This window comes from Saccopteryx bilineata, chromosome X (genome assembly GCF_036850765.1).
Source record: "Saccopteryx bilineata isolate mSacBil1 chromosome X, mSacBil1_pri_phased_curated, whole genome shotgun sequence".
Lineage (NCBI taxonomy): Eukaryota > Metazoa > Chordata > Mammalia > Chiroptera > Emballonuridae > Saccopteryx > Saccopteryx bilineata.
The window spans coordinates 8,623,440-8,649,831 of NC_089502.1; positions in this window are offsets into that span (position 1 = coordinate 8,623,440).

Below are 26,392 nucleotides of genomic sequence, written 5' to 3' on the forward strand. Positions count from 1 at the left end.
GGAAGAGAGAACAGAAGCCATACTTTCTTGGTACCTGGTCCAGGGGAGTTGGACACCTGGGATTTGTCCAATTTGTTCGAGGGCAAACATCTCACCCTGGGTATCCCATGAATAGTGTAGCTCCATCAGGAAACTTGGAGAATAAGCACATCTGTGGTAAGAAAATTGCCTTGTGTGTTGTTATCTAGAGAACCACTGATGTGTTTTAAATAATCAAAACTGTTCATTGGAAAAGCACTTCTCCCTGAAGACAGTTTCAGGAACCCTGCAGCTCTGGTGCTTCTGCTAAGGACCTGCAGACATTGCTGTTAGCAATCTACCTTTTAATAATAACTGACCTCCTTTTTTCTTTTCTTTTCTTTTTTTTTTTTTTTACCTTGTCTATCTTGCTTTCACTATTCACTCCTCCCAACTTAGCTCTCTCTTTATATGGTTATTTCTTCACTCAAAGATGCGGCCAAGAAGCCCCAGTGGCTTTCAGGGTTAGAAAAAAGGTCAAGTTCACTGGTCTGAGGATAGCCAGTAGTTCTTAGAAATCAGGAAGTCCTGGGAGATTTTTTCCCCCTTGTTCTGAGATTGTATCAACCTCACTCTCTCCTACTTGTCTATGTTATCGTATTGTCTTTCTATACATAACTCATTTCCAAATCTGTTCATTCAGAGATTGTAAGCCTCTGCCTTAAGCTAATTAACTCTGATTTGGGTAGAAGCCCAATCCAAAGCGACCAGAATGAAGGAGTAGAATAGACTGCTTGTCAGCCCCCATCATTCCCCACAGACCCAGTCAGCTTAAGCAGAGGCCGCGATGTGATTAGAGCTTCCACATCTCCTCTCCCAGCAGCCCCTTGCAGTGTCAGGGAGAATGTAAAGGAACTCACCATTAAGCACTGGGGATTGGCAATGCTCCCAATCAAGTGCCGCGCACACTAGCATGTACCCACTTCCTGGCCCCTCTTCTGGCCCCTACCCAGAATCCCAGGAAGTTAATCACAAGGAAAATGTATGTGCATGAATTGCAGGAGTTACTGGGCAGGTGGTTTGATTCAGAATTAGCCTGCTGCATCTCTTTTTCTAGTTACCATCCAGTATTGGACATGCTAACCACACCAGTTAACACCTCAGATCAGTTTAGGATTATGAATGGAGGGCAGGGAGATCCCCATGCAAGCAAGCAGCTGTCCCTTTGGTTAATTATTGGGATCTACAAGCCCATTCCCATTGCCAGGGCTCCAGTGTCGAGATGATGAAATAGGTGATTAATGGACTTGGAGGCCAGTCCACACTGCAGCTTTGTCTGGAGTGTTCCAACAACAAGTGTTATTAGTCAACTAATCATAACATTGCCTGCAGTGGAATTTCCTTGGGAAGGAATGGGGCAGCACCTCCATGCCAGAGGGCCGTGCTGCATGAAAATACTAACACATCACAATTGGCTGTTCTGTGGGAAAGCAATTCCAACATCCAATTCAGGAAGTAGGTCACCAGGCTGCTTGATGCACTGTGACTTTGATTTACTTCCTCAGATTCTTGCAGTTTTAATACACTTCTCTCGGGGTAGAAAGAAACTCATCCAAGTTATTAGCTTCTGGAATGCTACATGAGGAAAAGATACAAGTGGGTTCTAAAAACAGAGGCACGGGTTTTCTATGGTCAGGACTGTAGGGTCCACTTGCCTCTAGGAATCAGACACGATGCCTTTCAGGTTGATACTCCTCACCTTGGCCTCTTTCTGTGGGGTCTGCCAGAGGTCTGAGGCCATGGCTCTTAGGAGCCTAGAGCTGTGCCTGCCAGGCAACAAATGTTTAGAGAAGAGATGAAGAGATACAGATGGGTTGGAGTGCACCAGGGCTTTCTCAGGAATGAGCATATCAAAGCTTCCATTTCCAATGGTCTGGGAGGATGAGACGTACTCAGTACTCATTCCGAGAATGACACTGCCAGGGCCGTTCCTACCAGCTGTCTGGTTCGGAGACCACCCTGTTGGTGGGCTTAGGGGCCCATCCCAAGCATCATTTTGGTTTACACCTCTTTTCACTGCCTTAAGGGGCCCTGGGGGTCTGTCACCAAGCAGCTGCCTCCTCTTTCTTTCCTGGATCAATCTAGAGTTCCCCCGATTTTTTCTAAACCCAAGCAGTTGTCTGCTACCTTGGAGTGTCAGCAAAGTGTATGTGTGGGTCCATTGATATTTTGAGATTTTACATCAGGCATAAGCTTATATATATATATATATATATGTATGTTTTAAGGTAGATATGTGGTCTGACACTGGGGGCTCTGAACTTACCCCCTATTCCCTTTTCGTTTTTAACCATTCAACTTCTGTATATTTCTAGATTCACCATGTCTTTTTGATGCTTAGAGATATACTATATTTTATTGGGGCATAAATTTTGGGCTCCAGCTCACCTGCCCAGAGATGTCATCCCAGTGGATTCTTTTACGAGATGAAGAGTTGTGACAATGATGTTCTGTAGCATTGAGATACCATGGGAGGGTTTGAAGAGGTCTCTTGGAGAGTAAAATTAGATTGTTTGCTTAACTTTCTCTCTCTCTCTCTCTCTCTCTCTCTCTCTCTCTCGTCTCCCCCTGCCACCCCCATTAGTTATGACATATCTAGGCAAATAAGAAAGAGAAATCTTTGTGATAAATTTGTCAAGCATTTTTTATTTCTTTGGATTCTGGACTTGAAAAGACTTTCACTGCCTTTAAAAATTCTAAGTAGCCTGCTAAGTACAATCTTTACCCTTAAGTTTTGTTTGTTTTATAAATCTTTAGAGCAGAAGTTTCCACACTTAAGTAACTGGGGTCAAATTTGTACTTACCCCAGAACGACCACATCATTATTGCACGTAATACAGAGACAAGAAAAGAAGGTGACTCTAGAATCGTAAGAACAAGCGCAATGTGCTGATGAGCAGACAGTAGGGCAGAATAGTTACAGAGGCACTGATGTAAGCCAGTTGGGTTTGATTCCCAGCTGGGCTGCTTCCTAGCTCTGAGGCTAGGCATGTGCCTGAGCCCCTCCTTCTTACATGTCTGATGAAGGCAAGAGTTCTGAATGCAAAAGGATTGAAAAAGTAAAGTGATAAAATGTTGGTGATGTTCTTTGTTAAGTCAGTCCTGGAAATGAGCAAAGTGGCTGTTAAATATTGACTTTTCTCATTATGAAAATCACCTCCTTGGCTCTGTAGTCCCATTTCCTGTTTAATAGCAACTGAAGTAGTTCACAGGAGCCACCCCCCATCTGAGTCAGGCTGTTTGCAAGGCTCCCTTTGGAATGGGTGGGCGGCCCCAGCAGTCGAGGAGGTGGGAGGCGGGGAGGGAGGCAGGCATTATTCTCTGGGTTGCAGCTGTGGCAGCTAGTACAGTATCCCCCACATGCCAGATGAATCAAGCTGAAGGCCAGTTATGGGCTATGAGCCAAAGGCTCTCCACCCTGATTTATAGTGTGGACAGACATGTGGGTGTTCTGTGAATATATTTTGATGATGATAACAAGAAAGAGAGCGAGAGCAAGAGAGAGAGAGAAAAAACACCCTTCCTAAAAAATGTGCTGAGGAAAGGAACTTTGGGCCTATCTGCAAGATTAGAGTGGCGTGACTGTGAGCAGCAGCAACTGGTTAGAAGAAAGTCCCATGGCAGAGTGGCCTGTGATAGGCAGTGCCCCCTGAAACCCAGTGAATTCTGAATGAGGCCCCTGTATGCCAGCTATTGGGGCAGATTAGGCCTGCTGTCCTTCTCCAGGTGTGGAGTAGGGGACCAAGTCTGCATTTTAACTCCTGCAACCCCCTCAAACAGGGAAATGGAGCCCTGCACTTCCTGGGCTCTGGTGAGTTCCCCGACTCTCATGCTTCCTTAATGCTAACACTTCTCCAGAAACCAGCCAGGCTTTGCCCTGGGGATCAGGCCTAGATCGTTGCCAATGGTCTGGGGACAATAGGCTAAGCGTGGGAAGGCCGCTCCAGATGGAGTTTGAAAAAAAACACACAAAAAAACCATGCAGGATTTATTCTCAACCTTCAACCCAACACATTTGCGGGAGCTCCCAACTCTGGAGCTGAGGGAGCAGAGTAGAAACAGGCTAGCAGTAGGGGCCACTTCAGAAATGTTTCCTCCTCCCAGATAAGGCAGAGCTAGGCACAGCCCTCCTTGCTTTACTTATAAAATATCAGGCACAGCTGTCCTGGCTTACTGTATTTCACCCAAGAAAGAAACTCAACCGCATTTCCTAGGACCCATATAGACTTTTAAAAGTAAGAGATTTATTCTCCAAAGCTGAAGCTACTAAAGCTATTAGGCAGACATTATGCTAGAGAGTTCACATAAACTCGCATCGATCTGCAAACATTTTTTTTTCCTGATCGAAAGGCCATGAACATTCTCTTGCTAATAACCTGTAGTATCTGACAAGTATTATCTGTTTTTTTTTCACTTCTTCACCTCTCAACTCTTCTGGCGTGGGTCCTCTGTTCAAGTCAGGGCTCATTCTGGTGCCTGGTACCCCTACCACCCCAGCATGGTCAAGTTTGCCTTTAAGATTCGGTGCATTTGTAATCCTCTCGCCTTTGATGATCCAAAGCCTCCTTGTCCTTTCACATGGCCAGATCTTTGAGGAAACAGTCTCAGGTGCCCTGAGTCCCACCATTACGGCCTAGTCCAGGGCTCTGTGGCACATACTGCTCACATGTACATCCTCCCAAACTCCAAATTTCAGCCCAGAGGACAAAGAAAACTCGTCTTACAAGTCTAAAAGGAGACAGATAGGCCTTTCTCTGGTTGCATTTTCAGACCCTGCTCAAGTGGGTTTTGGAGTTTTCCTTAGGATTACTATATATTTTTTATACATATTTACCTCTTTTATGTCTTCATATCACCAAAGCACAAACCTACCACACCAACAAGGCCAAGCCTGGGTTACTTTAAGAGCCTACTGCAATTTTCTCCATCAGATGAAGCTTCTCCTGCCCTAAGTCCTAGAAGTTCTCTGTTTTACATCTAGGATGAGAAACAAGACTCAATGAGATGGGTTCTGGTCTGTATCACTTGGGGCTGGCTCCTTTTTAAGATGGTGAGAAGACCCCTGCAAATGAAGTAAACAGGCTTCTCGGGCTCCTCGTTTAGAATTTCCCACTTCCTGCCCTGTAATTCAACAAAGAACTTGTGTATGGAGTGTCCATGTGAGTATGTGGTGTCATGGCAGGAGAATGCACACAGGATCCTTCTTTTCCATTCACTTTTCTTGAGAGGAAACAGAAGTAGGTGTCTATCCCCAGCAGTATTAGGGAGCAGCAGTGGGGGCACTCACCATCTCTCCTCCCAGATTTCTTGTATATTTTTTACTAACAGTTTGGTTTGACAAAACCAAAAAGTTGTATCTCTGGCTTCTGCCTACATGCCACTTCCTACTCAGTGTCCTCAGGATGGGGTGGGTGAGCATGTTCAGTTGATGCTTGGGAAGATTATGCACATTCTTAGTAGATAAGGGAACTTGGGGCCATTCTTGTCTCAGGGTGCTGGTATTCATTCTAAGAAAGGTCAGGGATTCTCCTCCCCCACAATACTGTTTTTTAATGATCTAGCAATAGCCAGACTTTGGACATTGCTTTAGGTAGACCTCTATCAGCATTTGAGAGCATCAGCTAGGGGCTGGCTTCATAAAGCTTGGGTTTTCTTTGAGATACTATGAAGATGGAGTAAGCATTGTGGGTACATGCTCATCACAACTCTGGGACCAAACTGTTGACTAGGAGTGTAGTAGGGCCCATGCACAGACTAAATGTGCTAATTATAAATGGTTCTTATCTTTTCATGTAAGCAGATCTAGCAGGCCCAGAACTTGGCACCCCTTGGTTAGCTGTTACTTCCATGATACTGTGGCAGTTGGGCAGTCATTAACCCTTTGAGTAGTACAAACTTACATGTGTGTCCTCATGCCTCCTGACCATCTAGAGTATGATTGATTTATTATATTTTAAAAATCTGTAAGGCAATGTTAAAAAAGGTAAATGTATGTTCTTCTTGTTTCCATAAATTGGTTTTCAAACTAACATGATTTTAAGTTAATAAAACTGTAACTGGAACTAATTTCATTTTTTGAAATAAAAAACCTCACTCCCAGGGGTCAGTGAGCATGAAAAATACTCACTACTCAAAGGGTTAAACTGCATGCCTTTGAAAAATGGTCCAAAATGTAGACTAGCCTCCACTACACCCATTAGCCCAAACTGGTATGGCTTGATGGTCCAATCTTGGACTTCTCAGTCACTGGATTTAATTTCTGTCTTGAGTTTTAGGCAGACTGGAGGGAAGAACACAAAGGCTGTGTGCAGTGAGGTTGGGTCACAAGCTCTGGCACCCAGTCCCCCTTTTCCTTCAGCACCACTTGTCTTCCAGCTGCCAGTCCAGTCTGCCCTATAGTTGACATCATCATTCTGTGTCCCACTCTGTCAGGCCTGGCTAAGCAATTAACTGTGAGTTGGGAGTTAGTTGGTAAGCCTGGGGCATAACAGGAATACTTGCATATTAACAGAGGTATACAGGAGGCCAAAATCCTCCATGGATAGAGGTCACAGTGCTGGGATGAGAACTGATGGGATAAATATCAATATTTCTGGACTGTGTCTTCTTACAATACACTGTGGGCATTCAGGCACCAGGAGGGAGTGATTAGAAAAGCAGGTGTGTGGGAAATGGGGGAGTTTTGCTACACAATGCCCCAGAAATCCCACCATATAGACCACATTGGGTCTCCAATCAGATGATGTCAGTCTGTCTGCTCCACCCTGGCAGTGTAATAGAGAATGTTTATGAGGTATCACACATGAATTTGCAAGTTTAGGGGCAGGCCCCTAGTGCCATGAAACAGCATGACTCATAATTTTCAGGTCTTGAGTGGGAACAGTATGGGATTAGAAAATAAACACAGAGAGGAAAAGAATGGGATTGGGAGGCCTCCTCTAAACTGATGACCTATAAGAGCAGCCTGCACTCCCAAAAAGCTTTATTTTTATAGTGCAGAACAAAGTTATTTTGCATAACAAAGAGAGCTCAGATACAAAGTCACACTTCTGAGGCAAACCAAGAATTCTCCTGAATGCAGAAAACTCCCCACCATGCCTAACATCTTAACTTCACAAAACAAAGGGTAAAAAGGTGTAAGGCAACTTTAAAAAATGTAAATGTATGTTCTTCTTGTTTAGCAAGCGATGGATATGGGGGATGGGATGAGTAGAAACAATTAGCATTACAGCCAACATGGAGGTGTGGGGAAGGGCCTAGCCTTTGGCTAACCAGTGTTTCCCAACCTTTTTTGTGCCATGCTCCACCTTAACCTTTCTAAAATTTTTATGTCCCCCCCTATGTAACATACATAATTTTTAACATTAAAAAATTGATTTGTTCACTTAATAAACATAAATGATAGGTTCTAGGAAGAAATCACTATGAAATTGTTAACAAAACACAGTAAGTAAAATTTCAAAACATATAATGAAAAACAGAAATTTAAATTCCAAATAATTTTAATACAGATTTTTCTATATTAATTTATTCTTTTAATTTAGTGTGATCCTTGCGCTTGATGCTTGCTGCACAGAGATTTTATATTAGGTTCCAATTTGGTTAGCTTTAGTCTCAAGTCTCCACGTTGTGTTATATCCAGCCGATTTCTTTTTTTTACCAGTAAATCATTTTCAGCACTAAATACACATTCAGCTAAAAATGAAGATGGAAACAGTAGCAATAGTTTTCTTGCACATTTGGTTGAATTTGGGTATTTGATTTCTGTTTCCTCACAAAGCCATGCCATCACTCCTTTGATACTAAATAAAGCTTTAACTGACTCATCATTTTGCAATTCTGCGAGTTGTTCTTGATACTGCATATTTGATATATCAGACAAATCCACTAACATTGGCTGCATCATCCATGTTGGGAAATCAATTTGTTTTAAATCAGAAAATCTTTCTTTTAAATCAGCCGATAGAATATTCAAATGATTGACAATAACAAGTAAAGCGGTATCAGTTACTTCACATTTTTGGAGCCAATGAAACTGTTTAAAGTTTTTGTTGTTAATATGTTTCTGACATAACTCAATCTTGGTAATGAAACCAAATATCCTTGCTTTTGCATCGACAAGAGTTTTATTTGTTCCTTGAAGTTGCTTATTTAATATATTTAGTTTTTCAAAGATATCGGCTAAATAACTCACAATTGCTTAACCATCTATTGTTAACAGATACTTCATTTCAGGTTTGTTGCTTAAAAAATCACTAAGAGTATCAAACAGTTCCATAAATCTTTTCAAACAGTTTCCTTTAGATAGCCATCTTACTTCAGTATAAAGTAAAAGTCTCACATGGTCTTCATTTTGTTCTTCACAAAGTAGCTTGAAAAGACGCTCACATTTGGCACTAGCTTTAATAGCATTAACACACTTTATTACTGTATGTAATACTTCATTCAGAACAGGCGAGATGTTTTTAGCTACCAAGTTTTCCCTATGAATAACACAATGCACAAAAATCATTTCTGGATTCGCATCTTTCATCAATTTGAAGCAGCCATTTTTCTTGCCCATCATATTGGGAGCACCATCTGCAGCACAAGATGTTATATTTTTCATTGGTATATCATTGACATCTAAGTAGTTTTTTTAGCTTATTATATATATCTTTGGAGGTAGTGGTGCTTTCTAATCTTTTACAGAACAACATTTCTTCAGCAAAATGTCCTTTATCAATATATCTTACGTAAGTTATCAATACTGCCTCACTGTCTCTCAAAGTTGATTCATCCATTTGCAAGGAGAATTTTCTTGTTCTCCCAGGGTTTGTTATTGCTGCTGCTGCTTATTGTAGTTTTTGTTGTTTGTTTGTTAAGTGACTCTATTTGAACTTCCACTAGAGCTGGTTGACCCTGTATCCTAGTTAAAGTTTACCAAGTTTAACTCCCCTTAGTGTTTGCTTTGGCTGTTCTACAACTCTTTTGATGAAACTTGAAGCCAGTCATTGGAAGAAGCAAGTTTTAAATGTTAAACTTGTCTTATGCTTCTTAGATTTCACTAGAGCAACCTCTATTCAAGGAATTTGTAAATAATAAAGCCAACCAGCATTTATTATCTGCCTTCATGTCAGAAAGAGAAAAGAGAGAGAGATTTATACGACATGAGAAAAGAACCCATTCCACTCTTCTAAGAAGTCTGAAAAGACTCCCCAAAAAGAATAAGCCAGAAAGAGAGTTGAAATTCATGTCACACAGAATAGATGCCCTGAGCCCTTTCCTTTCATTCCTAATATTTCTGAATTTTGAGAGAAGAATAGCACAACCCTGTAAACTGGAGTTGTCTCAGTCTTGCAGTGTTGCCAGAGACTGGGAAATTCTCTCACCAGAGCAAAGAGGGAAGCTTTAAATGGAAATCTGGAGGCAATCAGAGACAGGGGAAGAAGGACTGGAAAGGTAACCTGAAGTGTATAAGCAGAGTGTCTTTAGTGCTGGATGGGGGATGGGGACAGTAAGGAAACAGACAATGGAACAAAGAATAGTCAGTAAATTCTGTACCATTGCGGTAGGCTTAGGGCAAGAGGCAGTTTGCTTTTTGTGACTCCACGTTTTCAACAAGTACAATAGCTTTTAATATTGTTATTTTGTTTTGTGAGATGTTCCTTAACCATTAACTTATACAACCATTCAAAAAATAGTTACCATGTGTCAGGCACTGGGAATAATGATATGAATAAACAGTTCCTCATAGCTATAGGAGAAAACAATGTACAGAAAATTATAGTGAGAGCAGGGCTGTTGCTAAGTAAAATCCAGAGAACTTGGCAATCTAAGAAAGTCCTTCAGTCCAGCTTGGGGTGGGAGATAGAAAATAAGATTCTGTAGGGCCTATAGAAGTAGGCAATGCTTGAGTTGAATATCTAATCTTAAACCCCAAGATGTTTATCAAGTGTTGGCAGAAAGAGCATATGAAGGTATAAACATTATCAAGACAAAGAATAGCAATTGCAGAGAGAAGCCAGAGAAAGACAGCTTCTGGTACATTATAGAATGGAAAAGTTCCTTTGGAAGATGGTATATGGAGCCTATCAGAAGGTGATGAGACTAGAAAGTTAAATAAGGTCTGATCATGAAATTCCCTATATGTTTTATTATGTTTTCAATGTTTAAAATTTTTTATTAATTTTTAATTTATTGTGTTTACATGAATTCAGGTGTCCCACTGAATATAATGCCCTCACCCCCACACCTGTGTTCCTTTTTATACCCCCCTTTACTCCCTCCCACTAACTCCCTCCCCCCCTTCCCTCTGGGATTTGCTGTCCTGTTATCTATATCTGTGTTATATATATAGTTTCACAACAAATCACTTCACCTTCTCTGATCCCATCCCTTCATTCCCCTTTCCTCTGACAGCTGTCCCTCTGCTCCCTGTGACCCTGTCTCTGCCTCTACTCCATTCCTCAGTTCACCTTGTTCATTAGATTCCACATATATGTGAGATCACATGATATTTGTCTTTCTCTGCCTGGTTTATTTCACTTAGCATAATAATCTCCACGTTCATCCATGCTGTCACAAATGGTAAAATTTCCTTCTTTTTCACAGCTGCATAGTATTCCATTGTATATATGTATTACAGCTTTTTAATCCACTCATCCACTGATGGACACTTGGGCTGTATCCAGATCTTGGCTATTATAAAAATGCTGAAATAAACATGGGAATGCCTAACTTCTTTTGAAACACTGATTCGGTATTCTCAGGATATATTCCTAAAAGTAGGATAGCTGGATCAAAAGGCAGTTCCATTTTTAATTTTTTGAAGAAACACTATACTGTTCTACACAGTGGCTGCACCAGCAGTGCATGAAGGTTCTATTTTCTCTACACCCTCACCAGCATTTCTTGTGTGTTGTTTTGTTAATGAGTGGCATTCTGACAGGTGTGAGGTGGTATTAATTTGCATTTCTCTGATGATTAGTGACATTGAACATATTTTCATATGCCTGTCGGCCATTTGTATGTCCTCTTTGGAGAAGCGTCTATTCAGTTCTTTTGCCCATTTTTTAATTGGATTGTTTACTTTCTTGTTGTTGAATTTTACATGTTCTTTATAAATTTTGGTTATTAACCCCTTATCAGATGTATTGGCAAATATGTTCTCCAATTATGTGGGTTGTCTTTTTCTTTTCTTCATGGTGTCTTTTGCTGTGCAAAAGCTTTTTAGTTTGATATAGTCCCATTTGTTCATCCTTTATTTCACTTGCTCGTGGAGATAAATCAGCAAAAATATTGCTCCGAGATATATCAAAGAGTTTACTGCCTATGTTTTCTTCTAAGATGTTTATAGTTTCACGACTTACATTTAAGTCTTTTACCATTTTGAGTTTATTTTTGTGAATGGTGTAAGTTGGTAGTCTAGTTTCATATTTTGCATATACCTGTCAATTTTCCCAACACCTTTTATTAAAGAGACTGTCTTTACTCCATTGTGTGCTCTTCCCTCCTTTATCAATTATCAATTGTCCATATAGGTGTGGGTTTATTTCTGGGTTCTCTGTTCTGTTCCATTGATCTATATGCCTGTTCTTATGCCAGTACCAAGCTGTTTTGAGTACAATGGCCTTGTAGTATAACTTGATATCAGGAAGTGTGATACCTCCCACTTTATTCTTCATTTTCAAGATTGCCGTGGTTATTCATGTTCTTTTTTGGTTCCATATAAATTTCTGGAATATTTGTTCTACAATATATCTTTGAAGTGTGCCATTGGTATTTTAGTAGGAATAGCACTGAGTTTACAGATTGTTTTGGGTAATATAGACATTTTAATGAACTTTATTTTTTCTATCCATGAACACGGTATCTGCTTCCACTTTTATGTATCCTCCTTGATTTCTTTTATCAATGTTTTATCATTTTCTGAATACAAGTCCATTACCTTCTTGATTAAATTTACTCCTAGGTACTTTATGTGTTTTGTTGCAATAGTGAAGGGGATTGTTTCCTTAATTTCCCTTTCAGACAGTTTATTGTTGGTGTATAAAAATGCCTCTTCTTTCTGAATATTAATTTTATCTCCTGCCACCTTGCCAAATTCACTTATCAGGTCTAGTATTTTTTTGACAGAGACTGTAGGGTTTTCTATGTACAGTATTATGTCATCAGCAAATAATGATAGTTTTACTTCTTCTATCCCAATTAGGATCCCTTTTAGTTCTTCTTCTTGTCTGATTGCTGTGGCTAGGACTTCCAAAACTATGTTGAATAATATTGGTGAGAGGCGCACCCCTGCCTTGTTCCTGATATTAAGAGGATGGCTTTTAATTTTTGCCCATTGAATATGATGTTGGCTGTGGGTTTGTCATAGATGGCCTTTGTTATGTTGAGGTATGTTTGCTGTATTCCCACTTTGCTGAGACTTTTGATCATGAATGGGTGATGGATTTTATCAAATGCTTTTTCTGCATCTATTGATATGATATTATCAGGATTTTTATCTTTCCTATTGTTTATGTGATGAATCACATTGATTGATTTGCAAATAATTTACCCGCCTAGCCTCCCCAGAATAAATCCCAGTTGATCATGATGAATGATTTTTTTCATGTATTACTGGTTTCAGTTTGCTAACATTTTGTTGAGAATTTTAGCATCTAAGTTCATCAGGAATATTGGCTTATAGTTCTCTTTCTTTGTGATGTCTTTACCTGGTTTTGGAATGAGGATTATGCTTGCCTCATAAAAGGAGCTTGGAAGTTTTCCCTCCTCTTGAATTTTTTGAAATAGCTTGAGAAGGATATGTGTTATTTCTTCTTTGAATATTTGGAAAAATTCACCTATGAAGCCATCTGGTCCAATACTTTTGTTTGTGGGAGTTTTTTGATAAATGTTTCTATTTCATTTATTGAAATCAGTCTGTTTTGGTTTTCTGATTCTTCTAAATTGAGTTTTGGAAGAGTTTATGTTTCTAGGAATTTATCCATTTCACCTAGGTTGTCCAATTTTTTGGCATACAGATCTTCATAGTATTTTCTTACAATCCTTTGTATTTCTGTGGTTTCAGTTGTTACTTCTCCACTTTTATTTCTAATTTTATTTATTTGAGTCCTCTTTCTTTTTTTCTTGATGAGTCTGATTAAAGGCTTATCAATTTTGTTTACCTTTTCAAAAACCAGCTCTTGGTATCATTGATCTTCTGTATTGTTTTTTTAGGCCCTATTATTTCCACTCTGGTCTTTATTATATCCTTCCTTCTACTTTCTCTATTTGTTGTTCTTTTTCTAGTTCTTTTAGATGCAGGGTTAAGTTGTTTATTTGAGTTTTTTCTTGCTTCTTAAGGTATGCTATCAACTTCCCTCTGAGGGCTGCTTTTGCTGTTCCCCATAAATTTAGAGTTGTTTTATATTCATTTTCATTTTTTTCAAGGAAATGTTTTATTTCTTCCTTGGTCTTGTTGTTAACCAATTCTTTATTTAATAACATGCTATTTAGCCTCCAAGTGTTTAAATGTTTTTTAGTGTTTCTATTGTTGTTGATTTCTAGTTTCATACCATTGTGATCAAGAAGATGCTTGATATAATTTCAATCTTCTTAAATTTATTGAGACTTGTTTTGTGTCCTAACATGTGGTCTATCCTAGAGAATGTACAATGAGCACTGAAAAAGAATGTATATTCTGCTTCTTTGGTGTGAAAGGTTCTGAAGATGTCAATTAAATCCAGTTTATCTAGTGTGTTATTTAAGTCTGCTGTTTCATTGTTAATTTTCTGTCTGAAGGATCTATCCATTGATGTTAGTGGGGTATTAAAATACCCTAGCATTATAGTATTGCTCTCGATCTCACCTTTTATGTCCATTAAAATCTGCTTTATTTATTTAAGTGCTTCTATATTAGGCATATAGATATTTACAATGGTTATATTATTCTGTTGGATTGCTCCCTTTATTATTATGTAGTGACCTTCATATCCCTTACTATAGCCTTTGTTTTAAAGTCTATTTTGTCAGATATAAGTATTGCTACCCCAGCGTTTGTTTGTTTTTCACTTCCATTTGTGTGAAATACTACTTCCATCCCTTCACTTTTAGTCTATGTGTATCTTTCGTTCTGATGTGGATCTGTTGTAGATAGCATATGTACAGGTCCTGTTTTATTATCCATGCAGCTACCCTATGTCTCTGATTGGAGCATTTAATCCATTTCCATTTAAGGTTATTTCTGATACGTATTTATTTATTGTCATTTTGTTTCTTAAATCTACAATCCTCTTTTTCTAAGTTTTTTTTTGTTTGTTTGTTTTTGCAGCAGGCCCATTAACATTTCTTGCAGTACTGGTTTGGTTGTAATAAATTCCTTGAGTTATTTTTTTCTTTTTTTTTCCTAGGAAGCTTTTTATTTCTCCTTCAATTCTGAATGATAGCCTTGCTGGATAAAGAAGTCTAGGTGGTAGGTTTTTGTTTTTGCATCACTTTGAATATTTCTTGCCAATCCTTTCTGGCCTCAAGTGTTTCTGTTGAGAAGTCAGATGTCATCTTTATGGGGGCTCCTTTGTAGGTAATTAACTGCTTTTACCTTGCAGCTTTTAGTATTCTTTCTCTATCTCTTAACTTTGACATTTTATTTATGATGTGTCTTGTTTAGTCCTCCTTTGGTTCCTCTTTAATGGAACTCTCTCTGTTCTTCTTAAACTTGTGTGACTTTTTCCTTTATCAATTTAGGAAAATTTTCAGCTATGATTTCTTCAAACAAGTTCTCTATTACTTGTTCATTCTCTTCTTCAGGAATCCCTATGATGTGGATGTTGTGTCTCTTCATGTTGTCACAGAGCTCTCATAGAGTTTCCTCAGACTTTTTGAGTCTCTTTTCTTTTTGCTGCTCTGCTTGAGTGCTTTAGTTTATCTTGTCCTATAAATCACTGATTCAGTTCTCTTCTTCATCCAGCCTCCTATTAATTCCTTCTAGTGCAGTCTTCATTTCTGATACTGTATTTTTCATTTCTGACTGGTTCTTTTTTATGATTTCAATGTCCTTTTTGATGTCCTATCTATTTAGGTGCTCCTTATGTCCATCCATTATTGCTCTAAGATCCTTCAGCATCCTAAAAATCATTGTTTTAAACTATGCATCTGCTTTTTTGGTCATTTCCATCTCATTCAGTTATTTTTCTGGGGATTTCTCTTGTTGATTTATTTGGGTCACATTTCTCTGTCTGCCCATTTCTTATGTGTATTAGGTAGCACTGTCTGACTTTGAAATTTTTGTGTGGTCTTTATGAAGAAGATGGGCTTGGTGGTACTGACCTGTAGGCCACTTGTTTTCCATGTTCAAGTCATGCTTCTTGAGGGTATTACTTTTCCTCTTGTTGTATGTGAGTATTGATTGCAGTTGGTCCTTTTGTGGGTATGGTTATCCCTTCAGGCTGACTGGCTCTATGGGTCAACCTTGATTATGTGTATTACACACAGTGCAATGCCTATCCTGTTGAGCATATTTATTCTCCATATTGGTGCCTGCTAGACTCCACCTTTGGGTGTGCTGCTTATATAGGTAGTTGAGTCTAGGGTTGGTACTGTCTGCCACTCCCTACCAATAGTGTTGGCTCTAGTTCTTCTTGGGTTGGCATCATCTATTATTTGTAACCTGCTCTGGGCTACCAGTGTGCAGCTACTGCATTTTCATGGTTTTGTCTGCATTTTCTGTGTCTGGGTACTGTGAGGGGGGATAACCTTTGTATAAGGATCAGCTTCCTCCTGCTTAGAGCTGACAGAATCTCTGTAAAAGCCTCAAGCTCTGTACGATCTGTCTCTACTTTTCAGCTGCTCCTCCCCCTCTTGCAGCTGCCTGGTCTTCAAACAGAGTCTTCTGCAATAAGACTGTAGTGTGGGCTCAGATTGGCCTCACCCAGCCAACCCCTCTATAGGTTGCATGCTTCATGGGTTAGGGCAGCTGAGTTGTGAATACAACTTTTGTGGGACCTCCTACTTTGGGGTTCTTTTGGTCAGGAGTTCAGTACAGGGAATGTGTCCTGTACTGCAGAGTTTGATCCCTCAGTCACTGCTGGATATTCCAATTTTAATTCTCCCCAACAAGGTGGGCATCAGGTTCATACCAAGTGTGGCCAACAGTCCCCTCTGCAGAAGTTCTTTCAACTGTTGAGACCCTGGTCTCAGGGAGGAAGACTAAGAGAGTCCTCTTCCTGGGGCTGACTGTGCCCCTCCCATAGGTGACTAAGCCACTTGACCAGATCCAACAATAAACTCACAGGGACTCACACTTTAAATGTCCATGCTCCAAGCCTCTTTTTCTTCCCCTGTCGAATCTAGGCCAGCAGGACAGACTATCCAGTGCCCAGGCTGGCTGACTGTGAAGCTCCACCCTATCCAATGCACCTGAGCCACTGTGCCAGGGCTGACCACAGAGAGTGGAACTCGCCTCAGCTGGGCCAGGTGTGAGGAGCTTTTCCTTAGGATACCACTCTAGCAAGGGTTGTTAGGTCCTGAACTGATCATTTCCACAGCTGGCTCCTGGATGTGCCAGCCCTGGGCCTCTCAAGCAGGAACCCAGTGCAGAGCAGTGGGAGACACTGCTCGTGACTGGCCCTCGGCAACCTTCTTGGAGCTGCAAGCAATTCACACTTTGTGACTGCCTCTGCTGGACCCAGGTATACATGGAAATACCCAGCTGCACACCTAGGCTCGCTTTTACCCACTTTGGTCTTATGGAAAAATCCACTCAGATGGCCAAGTTTCCCTGAGTCTCACCTCCTGCAGCCTGTCTGTGGGCTGCTTGTTCGACTCAGCCGCTGAAAAAAACCTCTGCTAGAGTCTATAGCCTGCAACAATTCAACAGTTAGGAAGGGTGGAGGGTGTGACTACACCCCTTGGCCCCAGGTGTCAGTATGCCCAGACTTTTTTTCACATACCTCAGTAGGGTATGGCCCCAGAAGTATGGTGGGTGTAAGCTCTGAGATTCAGAGGTGTGGTCTGCCCACCCACAGTTTCAACTCAGTCTCTTGTGAGGTGGAAGCACCATAGTCTTGGGAGAGTGTGGTGGGGAGCTCCAGTCTCAACTCCAGAAAACTGAGTCACTTATGCATCTCCTGCTTCTTGACTTCTCATAACAACCCATTGCCATTCCTGGGGTATCAGATACTCCCAAGGGCAGAGCAGCTGCTTTTCCCCAGGCTGATGCCGCTCAGAGGGGATTGCTCCACCAAAGAAAGATGGCAACTTCAGTACAGGAGAATGACTCAGCACAGGGGTTTTGGTTTCCATTCCCCACAGTGTCTCTCCCTGGGCCTCCAACTTTACACTCTCCTCCCGCAACTCCAGTACTCTCAGCTCTCAGAAAGTCTGCCTATTCTGTTGCCCCCCTGTATGTTTTAAAAGAGGCATCTCTCAGGAACAAGATAAGGCCATCCATTCTTTCCACTCTTGTTCAACATAGTTCTGGAACTTTTAGCCAGAACAATCAAACAAGAGAAAGAAATTAAAAGTATTCATATTGGGAAAGAGGTAAAGGTATCACTTTTTGCAAATGACATGAACCTATATATAGAACATCTCAAAGACTCCACCAAAAAAACTATAAGAAACAATAAACCAATATAGTAAAATCACAGGATACAAATCAATATACAAATGTCTATTGCTTTCTTATATGCCAATGATCAAACTTCAGAAAATGAACTAAAAAAATTTCTTTTATAATAGCAACAGAAAAATAAAATACCTAGCAATTAGCATAAAAAAGACCCTCATATGAAGAACCTATATACTGAAAACTGCAAAGCATTATTGAAAGAAATTGAAAAAAACACAATAAAATGGAAAATTATTCTATGTTCATGAGTTGGAAGCATCAACATAGTTAAAATGGCCATATTATCCAAAGCAATATAAAAATTTAATGCATCCCCCATCAAAATCCCAATATCATTTTTTAAAGAAATAGAACAAAAAATCACCAGGATTGTATGGAACCATTAAAAATCTTGAATAATCAAAACAATCCTGAGGAAAAAGAAGCTGGAGGTATCACACTACCTGAGTTTAAATTATGCTACAGAGCCACGATAATTAAAACAGCATGGTATTGGCAGAAAAACAGACCTACATACCAATGGAACAGAATAAAAAGCCCAGAAATAAAACCACATATGTATGGACAAATCATCTTCAACAAAGGAACCAAAAACACACAATGAGGAAAAGGGAACCTCTTCAATAAATGATGCTGGGGAAATTGGAAAGCCACATGCAAAAGAATGAAACTTGACTCCAGTTTGTCCCCCTGCACAAAAATTAATTCAGAATAGATCAGACCTGAATATAAGATCTGAAACAAAAAAATTACAAAGAAGAAAACATAGGTACTAAACTGATGGACCTTAGCCATAGAGAACAATTTATGAATTTGACCCCAAAGGCAAGGGAAGTAAAGGCAAAAATAAATGAAAGGAACTATCATATATCAAACTAAAAAGCTTCTTCACTGCAGAATAAACTGACAACAAAACAAAAAAAAATCAGCCAACTAAATGGGAGATGATATTTACAAACAACAGCTCCAATAAGGAGTTAATATCCAAAATATATATAAAAAAACTCACAAAGCTTAACTGCAAACAATCCAATTAAAAGTTGGGGAGAGTACCTGAACAGACACTTCCAAGAAGACATACAAATAGCCAATAGATATATGAAATAAATACTCATCTTCACTACCTATTTGAGAAATACAAATCAAGACTACAATGAGATACCACCTCATACCTGTTAGATTGGCTCTTATCAACAAGACAGGTAATAACAAGTGTTGGAGAGGCTATGGAGAAAAAGGAACTCTCATTCACTGCTGGTGGGAATGCAAACTATATAGTACAACCATTATGGAGGAAAGTATGGTGGTTCCTCAAAAAGTTAAGAATAGAACTACCATATGACCCAGCAATCCCTCTACTGGGTATCTACCCCCAAAACTCAAAACACTGGTATTTAAAGATATATGCACCTAGTGACGTCACGGAAATGGCGCCGTGAGAAGCGCGTCCGACAGCTCTCCCCTAAATCACAACAAATTTATCAACTAGAAACAGAAAAATTTATCCTCGGAGCATTCCGGAGTTCCACACAAACTGAAAGAAACAACACCACAAGTAACAGCTCCACCAAGAACACAATAAAACCAAACTTAAACTGTGACAACAAAGGAAAAAAAGGGGGGAGAGGATGGAGATTAACAGTAGCAAAGGATGATGAAGTGCAGAAATACTTATAAGATAGGGTACTACAATGAATATGGTAGGTACCCTTTTCATTACTTAATGGTAACCACCCTTAAAAAAACCACCACAAAAACACTTGACTTAAAAAAGGTAGCAACAGAGGAAAGAAGTATGGAACACAAACAAACAAAAACAAATGATAGAAAAACAAAAGAGAAGAATCAAACTAGATACAAAACTAACAGAAAGCAATTTATAAAATGGCAGTAGGGAACCCACAAGTATCAATAATTACACTAAATGTAAATGGATTAAACTTACCAATAAAAAGACACAGAGTAGCAGAATGGATTAAAAAAGAAAATCCAACTATATGCTGCCTACAAGAAACACATCTAAGCAACAAGGATAAAAACAAATTCAAAGTGAAAGGCTGGAAAACAATACTCCAAGCAAACAACACCCAAAAAAAAGCAGGTGTAGCAATACTCATATCTAATAATGCTGACTACAAGACAGAAAAAGTACTCAGAGACAAAAATGGTCATTTCATAATGATTAAGGGGAAGTTGAATCAAGAAGACATAACAATCCTTAATATATATGCACCAAACCAAGGAGCACCAAAATATATAAGACAGCTACTTATTGACCTTAAAACAAAAACTGACAAAAATACAATCATACTTGGAGACCTCAATACACCGCTGACGGCTCTAGATCGGTCATCCAAACAGAGAATCAATAAAGATATAGTGGCCTTAAACGAAATACTAGAACACCTGGATATGATAGACATCTACAGGACACTTCATCCCAAAGCGACAGAGTATACATTTTTCTCTAGTGTACATGGAACATTCTCAAGAATTGACCATATGTTGGGCCACAAAGACAATATCAGCAAATTTAGAAAAATTGAAATTGTACCAAGCATATTTTCTGATCATAAAGCCTTGAAACTAGAATTCAACTGCAAAAAAGAGGGGGAAAAACCCACAAAAATGTGGAAACTAAACAACATACTTCTAAAAAATGAATGGGTCAAAGAAGAAATAAGCGCAGAAATCAAAAGATATATACAGACAAATGAAAATGAAAATACGACATATCAGAATCTCTGGGACGCAGCAAAAGCAGTAATAAGAGGAAAGTTCATATCACTTCAGGCCTATATGAACAAACAAGAGAGAGCCGAAGTAAACCACTTAACTTCACACCTTAAGGAACTAGAAAAAGAAGAACAAAGACAACCCAAAACCAGCCGAAGAAAGGAGATAATAAAAATCAGAGCAGAAATAAATGAAATAGAGAACAGAAAAACTATAGAAAAAATCAACAAAACAAGGAGCTGGTTCTTTGAAAAGATCAACAAAATTGACAAACCCTTAGCAAGACTCACCAAGGAAAAAAGACACAGGACTCAAATAAATAAAATCCAAAATGAAAGAGGAGAGATCACCACAGACATCATAGAAATACAAAGAATTATTGTAGAATACTATGAAAAATTATATGCCACCAAATACAACAATCTAGAAGAAATGGATAAATTCCTAGAACAATACAACCTTCCTAGACTGAGTCATGAAGAAGCAGAAAGCCTAAACAGACCAATCAGCAGGGAGGAAATAGAAAAAACTATTAAAAACCTCCCCAAAAATAAAAGTCCAGGCCCAGACGGTTATACTAGTGAATTCTATCAAACATTCAAAGAAGATTTGGTTCCTATTCTACTCAAAGTCTTCCAAAAAATTGAAGAAGAAGCAATACTTCCAAACACATTTTATGAAGCCAACATAACCCTCATAGCAAAACCTGGCAAGGATGGCACAAAGAAAGAAAACTACAGACCAATATCTCTAATGAATACAGATGCTAAAATACTAAACAAAATACTGGCAAACCAAATACAACAACATATTAAAAAAATAATACATCATGATCAAGTGGGATTCATCCCAGAATCTCAAGGATGGTTCAACATACGCAAAACGGTTAATGTAATACACCATATCAACAAAACAAAGAACAAAAACCACATGATCTTATCAATAGATGCAGAAAAGGCTTTTGATAAAATACAACACAATTTTATGTTTAAGACTCTCAACAAAATGGGTATAGAAGGAAAATATCTCAACATGATAAAGGCCATATATGATAAACCATCAGCCAACATCCTATTAAACGGCATAAAACTGAGGACTTTCTATCTTAAATCAGGAACAAGACAGGGTTGTCCACTCTCTTCACTCTTATTCAACGTGGTGCTAGAAGTTCTGGCCAGAGCAATCAGACAAGACAAAGAAATAAAAGGCATCCATATCGGAAAAGAAGAAGTAAAGCTATCACTTTTTGCTGATGATATGATCCTATACATCGAAAACCCAAAGGACTCCACAAAAAGATTATTAGAAACAATAAACCAATACAGTAAGGTCGCAGGATACAAAATTAACATACAAAAGTCCATAGCCTTTCTATATGCCAACAATGAAATATTAGAAAACGAACTCAAAAAAATAATCCCCTTCACGATTGCAACAAAAAAAATAAAATACCTAGGAATAAACATAACAAAGAACGTAAAGGACCTATATAATGAAAATTACAAAGCATTGTTAAGGGAAATCGAAAAAGATACAATGAGATGGAAAAATATTCCTTGTTCCTGGATAGGAAGAATAAATATAATCAAAATGGCCATATTACCCAACGCAATATACAAATTTAATGCAATTCCCATCAAAATCCCTATGAGATTTTTTAAAGAAATGGAACAAAAAATCATCAGATTTATATGGAACTATAAAAAACCCCGAATAGCCAAAACAATCCTAAGGAAAAAGAATGAAGCTGGGGGCATTACAATACCTGACTTTAAACTATATTATAGGGCCACGATAATCAAAACAGCATGGTATTGGCAAAAAAATAGACACTCAGACCAATGGAACAGAATAGAAAGCCCAGAAATAAAACCACATATATATGGTCAAATAATCTTTGATAAAGGGGCTAACAACACACAATGGAGAAAAGAAAGCCTCTTCAACAAATGGTGTTGGGAAAACTGGAAAGCCACATGCAAAAGAATGAAACTCGACTACAGCCTGTCCCCGTGTACTAAAATTAATTCAAAATGGATCAAAGACCTAAATATAAGACCTGAAACAATAAAGTACATAGAAGAAGACATAGGTACTAAAATCATGGACCTGGGTTTTAAAGAACATTTTATGAACTTGACTCCAATGGCAAGAGAAGTGAAGGCAAAGATAAATGAATGGGACTACATCAGAATTAAAAGTTTTTGCTCAGCAAGAGAAACTGATATCAAAATAAACAGACAGCCAACTATATGGGAACTGATATTTTCAAACGACAGCTCAGATAAGGGCCTAATATCCAAAATTTACAAAGAACTCATAAAACTCAACAACAAACAAACAAACAATCCAATAAAAAAATGGGAAGAGGACATGAACAGACACTTCTCCCAGGAAGAGATACAAATGGCCAACAGATATATGAAAAGATGCTCAGCTTCATTAGTTATTAGAGAAATGCAAATCAAAACTACAATGAGATACCACCTCACTCCTGTTAGATTAGCTATTATCAACAAGACGGGTAATAGCAAATGTTGGAGAGGCTGTGGAGAAAAAGGAACCCTCATTCACTGTTGGTGGGACTGTAAAGTAGTACAACCATTATGGAGGAAAGTATGGTGGTTCCTCAAAAAACTGCAAATAGAACTACCTTATGACCCAGCAATCCCTCTACTGGGTATATACCCCAAAACCTCAGAAACATTGATACGTGAAGACACATGTAGCCCCATGTTCATTGCAGCACTGTTCACAGTGGCCAAGACATGGAAACAACCAAAAAGCCCTTCAATAGAAGACTGGATAAAGAAGATGTGGCACATATACACTATGGAATACTACTCAGCCATAAGAAATGATGACATCAGATCATTTACAGCAAAATGGTGGGATCTTGATAACATTATAAGGAGTGAAATAAGCAAATCAGAAAAAAACAAGAAATACATGATTCCATACATTGGTGGAACATAAAAATGAGACTAAGAGACATGGACAAGAGTGTGGTGGTTACCAAGGGTGGGGGGGAGGGAGGACATGGGAGGGAGGGAGGGAGAGAGTTAGGGGGAGGGGGAGGGGCACAGAGAACTAGATAGAGGGTGACGGAGGACAATCTGACTTTGGGCGAGGGGTGTGCAACATAATTTGATGACAAAATAACCTAGACATGTTTTCTTTGAATATATGTACCCTGATTTATTAATGTCATCCCATTACCATTAATAAAAATTTATTAAAAAAAAAAAAGATATATGCACCTCCATATTCTTCACAGTATTATTCACAGTGGTCAAGACATGTAAACAATCAAAGTGTCCTTGAATAGAGGATTCAATAAAGAAGATGTGGTACATATATACAACAGAATACTACTCAGCCATAAAACATGATGACATAGTGCCACTTACAATAACATGGATAGACCTTGAGAACATTATACTGAGTGAAATAAGTAAATCAGAAAAGGCTAAGAACTATATAATTTCACATATAGATGAGATAAAAAAACTGAGACTTATGGACATAGATAAAAGTGAAGTGGTCACAAGGAGGAGAGTCTTGTGGGGAAGAGGGTGTGGGGGAGGGAGTGAGGGGAAGGGAGTAAAGAGGGACAAATATACAGTGATGGAAAATGCTTTGAATTTGGGTGATGGATACACCACAGAATGAACAGTTCAAATGTTATAGAGATGTTCACCTGAAACCTCTGTACTCTTATTGATAAATACCACCCCTTTAAATTTAATTTTGTAAATAAAATTAAGTGTGTGTGTGTGTGTGTGTGTGTGTGTGTAAAATATAAAGAGTACTTTATCTTGAGGCTCATGGGAGATTTACTGAAGGATTTTCAGGAGATGGACCTGAATAGTGTAGTAAGTGTACAAACTCTAGGAAGAATCAAAGTTCCAAGTGTGGTCCTCTACCAGCAGCATCAGCATCAACTGGGAACTTAATAAAAATGCAAATTCTTGAACCCCATTCCAGACCTGCTGAATCAAAAACTGGCAGTTAGGTTTAGTCATCTGTGTTTTTAACAGGCTCTCCATATGATTCCAATGCATGGTTAAATTGGAGAACCACTACCCTAGACAGACTACTTAGTTGGAGTCCTAGCTCTCCCATTCTATAACCTTAGGCAAGTTTGAAACTTCCTGGGCCTCAGTTTCCTCAGCTGCAAAATGGGCATTATATAGTTGTGAGGATTAAGTACATTAATTTAGAGTAATACCTGACACATAGTATGTGAGCCACTATATTGTCATGCAAATTATTTCTGGATAGCAAAACATTTTTACCTGTCTTGTGAACCTTAATTTAGTGTCATGGCTCTTTTTCTACCTTCCCTTCCCTTCCCTTCCCTTCCCTTCCCTTCCCTTCCCTTCCCTTCCCTTCCTTTCCTTCATATGTAGAAAAAAATATCTATTAAATGTCTATTACAAACAAAGCGCTTTATAAGGGGGAATTCTCCTGGAGATAGAGGTAGCACACTAATGAGGATCCAAATCTGCTGACTTTACAGAAGAGATGGAACTCAGAGTGTGACCTTGGACAAGCACCCTTCTAGGTCTTGCCCACAGCATGCTCATCTGTGGAGTAAGGGGGTTGGAACAGATGATTTTGGAGGACTCTGATATTCAGTAATTCTGCTTAACTTTAAATGAGCCAGATTCAGCAAATATTTATTTAGTACTATTTTTGTAACTTTCAGATAATTTCACAAACCTGTTAGATGAGTATTATTATTATCCCCCAATTAAAAATGAGAACATGGAAGCTGAGAGAAGATAAGCTTGCCCCAAATTTCATACAACCCAAATGGCAACAATAACTTTGAGTCAGGTCTGGCTGATTCTAGAGCCTGTGTCTCTTCTGCCTGGTCACACTGCCTCCTATGGCATACTGTGGCTTCCTTTAGAGAGACAAATTGGCTTGTCCAAGGTCACACAACTAAAGGGCACAGGAGAAACTAAAACCCAGATTTTCTGATTCTAAGGCCAGTGTTTCGTCTACAAATCACAGTAGCCTCTAACAATGAAAGCTAACAGCATGCTAAGTGCTGGATAGATTAATGACCTGCCTTTTGCCTATAGGCTCCAACAATCTACAGTAAATAGAGGATACACCAGCCATGTAACAATCAGTCATGTGGCACAGAGGTCAGCAGTCCTCTGAAGGGTGTATTTGAAATGCTTGGTGGGATCCAAGAGGATTTGAAGTGGACTTACAGGCTGAGAATTCTGTAAGGAGCTATTGGAAGCACATGGTCCAGTAATGGGGTGGGCAATGAGTAATATCCATTTTGGTCCATCCACACAAATGAATTTTATCTCTTGATTTAAAATTATATTAGAGAAAAATGTCATGATGTGGAAAGACGGTCCTATAATTGTAAAGAAAATATAGTTTACAATTACAATGGAACGACTGGTATTTTCATTAAAAGAAGAAACCCACAAATTGTGTATAAATGCGTGGGAAAAGACTAGGAGGAAATAGACTGACATACTCATTGCAGTGTGCAACTGCAGGCATTTTTATTTTCTTTGTAGTTATTGTTGTTTTCTAAAATTTCTATAAGAAGTTTATATAGCTTTTGTAATCAGGAAAAACACTCCATTTATAAAGGAACTAAATCAAGTACATGAACTGGAGGAAGCTGTGAGCATCCTTGCAGTGCACAATACAGGACCACACAAAGAAGAAAATGAGCCCTACTTGCTGCTGTTTCCTGAAGGAGGGTGCTAGGGACCTTATCACATCAGCGCTTAGTGAGGGCTCTCGGGGAGAAGTTTTTCTTGGGTCTCAGAACCAGGAAGTGCTGCTCTGGTTTGCTTTTTTGTTTGTTTTTTTCTGAAGTTGGAAACCGGGAGGCAGTCAGACAGACTCTTGCATGCGCCAGACCAGGATCCACCCAGCACGCCCACCAGGGGGCGATGCTCTGCCCATCTGGGGTGTTGCTCTGTTGCAACCAGAGCCATACTAGCACCTGAGGCAGAGGCCACAGAGCCATCTTCAGTGCCCGGGCCAACTTTGCTCCAATGG